Raw genomic sequence first — 8,765 nt, forward strand, 5'->3', positions numbered from 1 at the left:
ACTACAGAAACTTGCACACCCGAATGGGAGACCGTCAAAGTCAATCGGGTCGATTTGATAGCATACTACAGAAACTTGCACACCCGAATGGGAGACCGTCAAAAGTCAATCGGGGTCGATTTGATAGCATACTACAGAAACTTGCACACCGAATGGGAGACCGTCAAAGTCAATGGGGTCGATTTAATAGCATACTACAGCAGAATGGGGAGACCGTCAAAGTCAATCGGGGTCGATTTAATAACATACTGGAATGGGAGACCGTCAAAAGTCAATCGGGGTCGATTTAATAGCATACTACAGAAACTTGCAAATGGGAGACCGTCAAAGTCAATCGGGATCGATTTGATAGCATACCACAAAACTTGCACACCCGAATGGGAGACCGTCAAAGTCAATCGGGTCGATTTAATAGCATACTACAGAAACTTGCACACCGAATGGGACACCGTCAAGCAATCGGGGTCGATTTGATAGCATACCTTGCACACCCGAATGGGGAGACCGTCAAAGTCAATCGGGGATCGATTTGATAGCCACAGAAACTTGCACACCCCGAATGGGAGACAGTCAAAGTCAATCGGGGGTCGATTTAATAGCATACTACAGAAACTTGCACACCGAATGGGAGACCGTCAAAGTCAATCGGGGGACGATTTAATAGCATACTACAGAAACTTGCACACCCGAATGGGAGACCGTCAAAGTCAATCGGGGGTCGATTTGATAGCATACTACAGAAACTTGCACACCCGAATGGGAGACAGTCAAAGTTAATCGGGGGTCGATTTAATAGCATACTACAGAAACTTGCACACCGAAGATAGAAGACCGTCAAAAGTCAATGAGGGTCGGTTGATAACATACTACAAGCTTTTGCAGATGGGAGACAGTCAAAAGTCAATCAGGGGTCGATTTAACAACGCCTAAAACTTGCACACCAGATGACGGAGATTCATCAAAAGTCAATCGAGGTCAGTTCTTCTTTCCTGCAAGAAACTTTACCCAAATGGGAGACAGTCAAAGTCAATCGAGGGTCGATTTGATAGCATACTACAGAAACTTGCACACCCGAATGGGAGACCGTCAAAGTCAATCGGGGGTCGAGTTGATAGCATACTACAGAAACTTGCACACCCGAATGGGAGCCAGTCAAAGTCAATCGGGGGTCGATTTAATAGCATACTACAGAAACTTGCACACCCGAATGGGAGACCGTCAGAGTCAATCGAGGGTCGATTTAATAGCATACTATACAAAATGATCCGAGAATGTGCACACACCGAGTGGGAGACGGTGATGAAAGCGTCCGCCCTTGTACACTGGATGGCACTATTTCACTATAGTAAGGGGTAGGGGCACCTGTGTCATATTATACAACATACCAGAGAAGTTCCACACCCGCATGGGAGACCGTCAAAGTGAATCGGGGGTCGATTTGATAGCATACTACAGAGAATTTGCACACCCGAATGGGAGACCGTCAAAGTCAATCGGGGGTCTATTTAATAGCATACCACAGAGAACTTGCACACCCGAATGGGAGACCATCAGAGTCAATCGAGGGTCGATTTAATAACATACAAAGCTTGCACACCGGGCCGAGAACCGTCAAAAGTCAATCGGGGTCGGTTGATAACATACTACAGAAACTTACACCGAATGGGAGACCGTCAAAAGTCAATCGGTCGATTTGATAACATACTACAGAAACTTGCACCGAATGGAGCAGTGAAGTCAATCGGGGTCGATTTAATAGCATACTACAGAAACTTACACACCCGAATGGGAGACAGTCAAAGTCAATCGGGGGTCGATTTAATAGCATACTACAGAAACTTGCACACCCGAATGGGAGACCGTCAAAGTCAATCGGGGGTCGATTTAATAGCATACTACAGAAACTTGCACACCCGAATGGGAGACCGTCAAAGTCAATCGGGGGTCGATTTGATAGCATACTACAGAAACTTGCACACCCGAATGGGAGACAGTCAAAGTCAATCGGGGGTCGATTTAATAGCATACTACAGAAACTTGCACACCCGAATGGGAGACCGTCAAAGTCAATCGAGGGTCGAGCATACTTTACAAAATGATCCGAGAATCTGCACACACACCGAGTGGGAGACGGTGATGAAAACGTCCGCCCTTATATGTTCGATTGCACTATTTCACTATATTAAGGGGAGAGGGTGCCTTCGCACACATATTCGGTGTGAAATATCTTCCGCCCCCCAGCGGAGCGCTTCGGCGCCTCTGCGAAGCAAAGCGCGGCATTCAAAAACAACAACCAAAATTGCCGTCGCTTTCCCTTCCCTGCCCTGCAATGGCTGGAGCAGCAGCAGAAGAAGAGAGAGAGAAAATAGTCTCATGGGGTCAGAGGAATGGCAGTGGAGCGCGATCTATGAATTTCACTAGCCAGGTCTGTCTCCCAATTGAACATTACTCTCTCGGCGCACACGTCGCCACCACGGTTTCGCGACAGCAGCAGCATCATGATGTTGCGTCTATTGTAAGTCCGGAACCGGGTTATTCGGCTGTTCGCGAACAGTCGGGTTTTTTGCCTAACAAACGATCAAACAACTTCCACTCTCGAGGTGCGGCGGTGACTGTCCTATCGTCCGCTCTTGTATGCTGGATTGCACTATTTCACTATATTAAGGGAGAGGTGCCTTCACACACTATTCGGTGTGGAATATCTTCCCCCCCAGCGGCGCGCCTCAAAAAGCGCGGCATTCAAAACAACAACCAAAGTTGCTGCTTTCCCTTCCCTGCCCTGCAATGGCTGGAGCAGCAGCAGCAGCAAAGAAGAAGAGAGAGAGAAAAATAGTCTCATGGGGTCAGAGGAATGGCAGTGGAGCGCGATCTATAATTCACTAGCCAGGTCTGTCTCCCAATTGAACATTATTACTCTCTCGCGCACGTCACCACCATCATGATGTTCGTCTTGTAAGTCCGGAACCGGGTTATTCTGTTCGCGAACAGTCGGGTTTTAACCTTGGCCTAACAAACGATCAAACAACTTCCACTCTCGAGGTGCGGTACGGTGACTGTCCTATCGTCCGCTCTTGTATGCTGGATTGCACTATTTCACTATATTAAGGGGAGAGGGTGCCTTCACACATATTCGATGTGAAATATCTTCCGCCCCCCAGCGGAGCGCTTCGGCGCCTCTGCGAAGCAAAACGCGGCATTCAAAAACAACAACCAAAATTGCCGTCGATTTCCTCTCCCTGCCCTGCAATGGCTGGAGCAGAAGGAGAGCGAGAGAGAGAATAGTCTCATTGGGTCAGAGGAATGGCAGTGGAGCGGGCTAATGGCGAGTAGGCTCGAGATCTATCAATTACACTAGCCAGGTCGCTCTCCCTATTGAACATTATTACTCTCTCACGTCGCCACTGCGGTTTCCGCGACAGCAGCAGCATCATCATGATGTTGCATCCACCAATTAGTCCGGAACCGGGTTATTCGGCTGTCTGCGAACAGTCCGGTTTTAACCTTACCCAACATCCACTCTCGAGGTGCGGTACGGTGAATGTCCTATCGTCCGACCTTGTATGCTGGATTGCACTATTTCACTATATTAAGGGGAGAGGGTGCCTTCACACACATATTCGGTGTGAAATATCTTCCGCCCCCCAGCGGAGCGCTTCGGCGCCTCTGCGAAGCAAAGCGCGGCATTCAAAAACAACAACCAAAATTGCCGTCGCTTCCCTGCCCTGCAATGGCTGGAGCAGAAGGAGAGAGAGAGAGAGAGATTTTAGTCTCATTGGATCAGAGGAATGGCAGTGGAGCGGGCTTATGGCGAGTAGGCTCGCGCTCTATCAATTACACTTGCCAGGTCTCTCTTCCGTTTGGACATTATTTACTCCGTCTCTCTCTCTCTCTCTCTCGGCGCACACGTCGCCACCCTACTAGTTTCCGTCACAGCATATGCTGCGGCCTTTCAGTCCGGAACGGGGCTCCCCTTCGCCTTGCTGTCTGCCCAACTTAGCGGACTTGCGTTGGCTGATCACCCCGTCTTCGCGTCTGTGCCGGCCTTCAATGCAGCGCCCAACCGTCTCTTGACCGAGATTCATTGCACTATTCCACGCGCAAACGGCTACCCTAAATGTGCATAGACAACGCTCATGGTTCAACACGACCAGGGCGCAGTCTGGGAGCCGAGTATACTAAAAAGAGAGTTTAGCAGCCAAAACTCGTCAAAGCACACGTTGGGTTACCCCATCACCTAACAACGATGATGGCGGTTCCCACCCGTGAAATACACAACCTAACCAATATTGGGCGACGATGGCGCTCATGAGCCCACGTCCCCACAAACAGTAAGAGAAAGAGAGAGAGGAGGAGATGGGCCAATGTGCGGTCCCTCGCCCAATGTCTTATGCCTCGCTGGGGCAAAGAGAAGAGAAGAGGAGCGGATAAGGGAGGAGATTGGCCAACGTGCGGTCCCTCGCCCAATGTCGGCTGCCTCGCTGGAGCTGGGTAAAGAGGAGAGGAGCGGATAAGGGAGGAGATTGGCACACACGGTGGCGCTGCCGGCGCCGAGGATAGCAAGAGAAGGTGCAGTTTGATCTGATCATCTGGTTTGCTATTTCTCTAAGGCCAACGTGCGGTCCCTCGCCCAATGTCGGCTGCCTCGCTGGGGCAAAGAGAAGAGGAGAGGATAAGGGAGGAGATTGGCACACACGGTGGCGCTGCCGGCGCCGAGGATAGCGAGAGAAGGTGCAGTTTGATCTGATCATCTGGTTTGCTATTTCTCTAAGGCCAACGTGCGGTCCCTCGCCCAATGTCTTCTGCCTCGCTGGGGCAAAGAGAAGAGGAGCGGATAAGGGAGGAGATTCGCCAACGTGCGGTCCCTCGCCCAATGTCGGCTGCCTCGCTGGAGCTGGGGCAAAGAGGAGCGGATAAGGGAGGAGATTGGCACCCACGGTGGCGCTGCCGGCGCCGAGGATAGCAAGAGAAGGTGCAGTTAGATCTGATCATCTGGTTTGCTATTTCTCTAAGGCCAACGTGCGGTCCCTCGCCCAATGTCTTCTGCCTCTCTCTCAATCTCACTATTTTGGCCGCCGTGATAGGCGCCGCCAACAGCAGCAGCTACCTGGTTGATCCTGCCAGTAGTCATATGCTTGTCTCAAAGATTAAGCCATGCATGTGTAAGTACAAGCCGATTTAAGGCGAAACCGCGAATGGCTCATTAAATCAGCTATGTTTCATTGGATCTGTAAACCCACTTACTTGGATAACTGTGGCAATTCTAGAGCTAATACATGCAATTGGTCTCTGACCGCAAGGGAAGAGCGCTTTTATTAGTTCAAAACTGGTCGGGCCCCGGTCCGTAACCCACCTGTGGTGAATCTGAATAACTTCGGGCTGAGCGCACGGTCTCCGCACCGGCGCCGCTTCTTTCAAGTGTCTGCCTTATCAGCTTTCGATTGTAGGTTATGCGCCTACAATGGCTATAACGGGTAACGGGGAATCAGGGTTCGATTCCGGAGAGGGAGCCTGAGAAACGGCTACCACATCTAAGGAAGGCAGCAGGCACGCAAATTACCCACTCCCGGCACGGGGAGGTAGTGACGAAAAATAACGATGTGAGTCTCATCCGAGGCCTCGCAATCGGAATGAGTACACTTTAAATCCTTTAACGAGTATCCATTGGAGGGCAAGTCTGGTGCCCTTCAGCCGCAGTAATTCAAGCTCCAATAGCGTATATTAAGTTGTTCGCGGTTAAAAGCTTCGTGATTGGATCTCAGTTCGGACTAGCGGTGCACGCCCGGTGTTTACTGTCACGCTCCGAACAACTTACGCCCGCCCGGCTTCATACGAGATGCTCTTCGAGTGTCGAGTGGCGGAAAGTTTACTTTAAATTAGAGTGCTCAGAGCAGGCTATTTGAATGGCGAATGGTGATGCATGGAATAATGGAATAGGACCTCGGTTCTATTTTGTTTGATTTCGGAACCAGAGTAATATTCATCGGAACAGGCGAGGCATGCGTATTGCGGCTAGCTAGAGGTGAAATTCTTGGACCGTCGCAAGACAGAACTACTCTGGCATTTACCAGATGCTTTCATTAATCAGGAGCAGAAAGTTAGAGGTTCGAAGGCGATCAGATACCGCCCTAGTTCTAACCATAAGCGATGCCAACTAGCGATCCGCCGGCGTTATTCCCATGACCCGGCGGGCAGCTTCCGGGAAACCAAAGTCTTTGGGTTCCGGGGGAAGTATGGTTGCAAAGCTGAAACTTAAAGGAATTGACGGAAGGGCACCACCAGGAGTGGAGCCTGCGGCTTAATTTGACTCAACACGGGAAACCTCACCAGGCCCAGACACCGGAAGGATTGACAGATTGAGAGCTCTTTCTCGATTCGGTGGGTGGTGGTGCATGGCCGTTCTTAGTTGGTGGAGCGATTTGTCTGGTTAATTCCGATAACGAACGAGACTCTGGCCTACTAAGTAGTCGACGGATCTCCAGAAAATGGTGTCAGTTCGCAACTTCTTCTTAGAGGGATAAGCGGCAATTCTAGCCGCACGAGATTGAGCAATAACAGGTCTGTGATGCCCTTAGATGTTCTGGGCCGCACGCGCGCTACACTGAAGGGATCAACGAGTTTTCCCCCTCCGAGAGGAGCGGGTAACCCGTTCAAAGCCTTTCTTGATAGGGATTGGGGCTTGCAATTGTTTCCCATGAACGAGGAATTCCCAGTAAGTGCAAGTCATCAGCTTGCGCTGACTACGTCCCTGCCCTCTGTACACACCGCCCGTCGCTACTACCGATTGAATGATTTAGTGAGGCCTTCGGACTGGCGCTCTTGGATTGTCGGCCCCGTTGCCCGCGAGGGTTTTCTGGGGTCGTCGCCTCGAGCTGACGGAAAGATGTCCAAACTTGATCATTTAGAGGAAGTAAAAGTCGTAACAAGGTTTCCGTAGGTGAACCTGCGGAAGGATCATTAACAGAGAGAAAGAGAACGGGGCGCTCTTAAAACTACTACTACTACTCTCCTGATTTGGGCGGTCTCGGGCTCTGCTCTGGCAACTCCAGCAGCGAAAGAGGACAATCCCGGCCCCCGCACCAAAAATAGGTACCACCACGCTGTAGGTGGACCACACTCGGGCGAGAGCGCGAAGACCGGAGGAGGAGGACGGACGGGGCTTTGGACGGCTGCCCGTCCGTTCCTTACTACCGGCGAATAAGCCTCTTGACCCAAAAAGAGTGAAATTCAAGTGTCAAAAAACAACAACAAGCCGTCCGGCCAAACCCAAACCACAAACTTGGGCTATGTCTGTCAAACCCTTTCATTGAGACTCGACCTGTGATGGTTAGTCGCAAAAAGACCAAATGGCAAATACACAACTCTTAACGGGGGATCACTCGGCTCGTGGGTCGATGAAGACCGCAGCAAACTGCGTGTCGGTATGTGAATCGCAAGAATACCAGATACATAGACAAGTTGAACGCATATTGCGGCGGCAATATATGAGCTTATGCGCCGCCACTCCTCTCGGTCGGAAATATACATCCATCAGTTTACTCTGAGTTAAATTACCTGCTGACTGTCTCCCGACGAATGGCTTGGGCGAGCTTCGCCTTGGGGGTTTGTCGCCCGCCTTGCATGAGCGTGCCCTTAAAACAAACAAGCCTATCACTAGCAAGTCCATGGACAGCGCACCCACATTCAACCCTGGCTCGCCGACAGTTGTCGCCCTCGCAAATAACTGGAGGCGCTCTTTTGCCTGCTGTCCACAGAGACACGAATGGCCGTCGGCTGCTCATGGCTGATGCTGCACATGTTCTAAGAGGCACACGTCCTCCTCCTTCTCTCTCGGAGAAGAAGCACTCCATCCCACGAAGAGGAAACGAAACCGGGTCGGATATCTTTTAAGTAAGCCCGCCGGAATTTCGTCTATCACCTCGAAAAGAGTGCTTGGCATGCATTGCAGTGGAACCTAAATTGATGAGTGCGCCTGAGCCCGCAGTCTACCATGTAGTGGCGCAGGAAGAGAGATGACAATTGCTCTCGTTGGGACGAGAATGCTTGGGTGACGCCGTGCTCTTCCTCACGCTGGCCTCCACCTCTCCACGGTCAGACGCGGTGTATGCTTTAAGAGTTCGCCACGAGTCCACGCCTATCTCATGACAGGCCTGGGAGGGAGGAAGGGGGAGTTCCCTCTAAACGCGTTAAAGACGGTGTTGCGTCTCATTACGGCGCTCGCCTGGATAGAGCACTAGTTCTGCAGCCGGAAAGGCCGCTCACGCCAATTAATACTGCGACGCTCGCTCTCTTTCTCCGGATAAACAAATGCCACTGCTGTGGCACGTGGGAACGGGGAAAGAGGTCAAAGTTTATGCGGCAAAGGTGCGGCCGAGTAAGGGCGGAACATGAGCATATATGCATTAAAACTGTGTGTATGACTCAGCGAGAGATGTTCTGCTGGAACACTTTTCCTATTGGCTATTTACCACTCAATGAGAAGGAACGGAGTCAGGGGTGGGAGTGCCGGCGCCATGGCCGCTGGTACCCCCGCGACAAGCCCCTCCAACCTTCCTGCCTGGTAATGCCGGTGGTGAAGAAAGTCGGTGGCAGAGCGTCTTCCGCTTCGTGGTTGGGGACCCTAAGGATGATGAGACCACGATCGACCTCGTAGTAGGAGAGAGCTACCTGCCAAATTTAAGCATATTAATAAGTGGAGGAAAAGAAACCAACGGGGATTCCCTTAGTAAGGGCGACTGAACCGGGAAAAGCCCAGCGCATAACCCGAT

The 8,765-nt window shown here is 51.2% G+C and overlaps 1 non-coding gene and 1 pseudogene across 1 annotated transcript in view; both read left to right on the forward strand.

The window, feature by feature from the left end:
* Positions 1 to 7,356: 7,356 nt before the first annotated feature.
* LOC121863673 lies at positions 7,357 to 7,513 on the forward strand (annotated as a pseudogene).
* Positions 7,514 to 8,639: 1,126 nt separating this feature from the next.
* The window catches only part of LOC121863674, a 4,351-nt gene continuing 4,225 nt past the window's right edge, over positions 8,640 to 8,765 (forward strand). The window contains exon 1 of the ribosomal RNA XR_006088440.1: positions 8,640 to 8,765. This exon is cut by the window's right edge and continues 4,225 nt beyond it. This is a non-coding gene — a ribosomal RNA (large subunit ribosomal RNA).

Source organism: Homarus americanus, unplaced genomic scaffold (genome assembly GCF_018991925.1).
Source record: "Homarus americanus isolate GMGI-L3 unplaced genomic scaffold, GMGI_Hamer_2.0 scaffold34381, whole genome shotgun sequence".
In the NCBI taxonomy this organism is placed as follows: Eukaryota; Metazoa; Arthropoda; class Malacostraca; order Decapoda; family Nephropidae; genus Homarus; species Homarus americanus.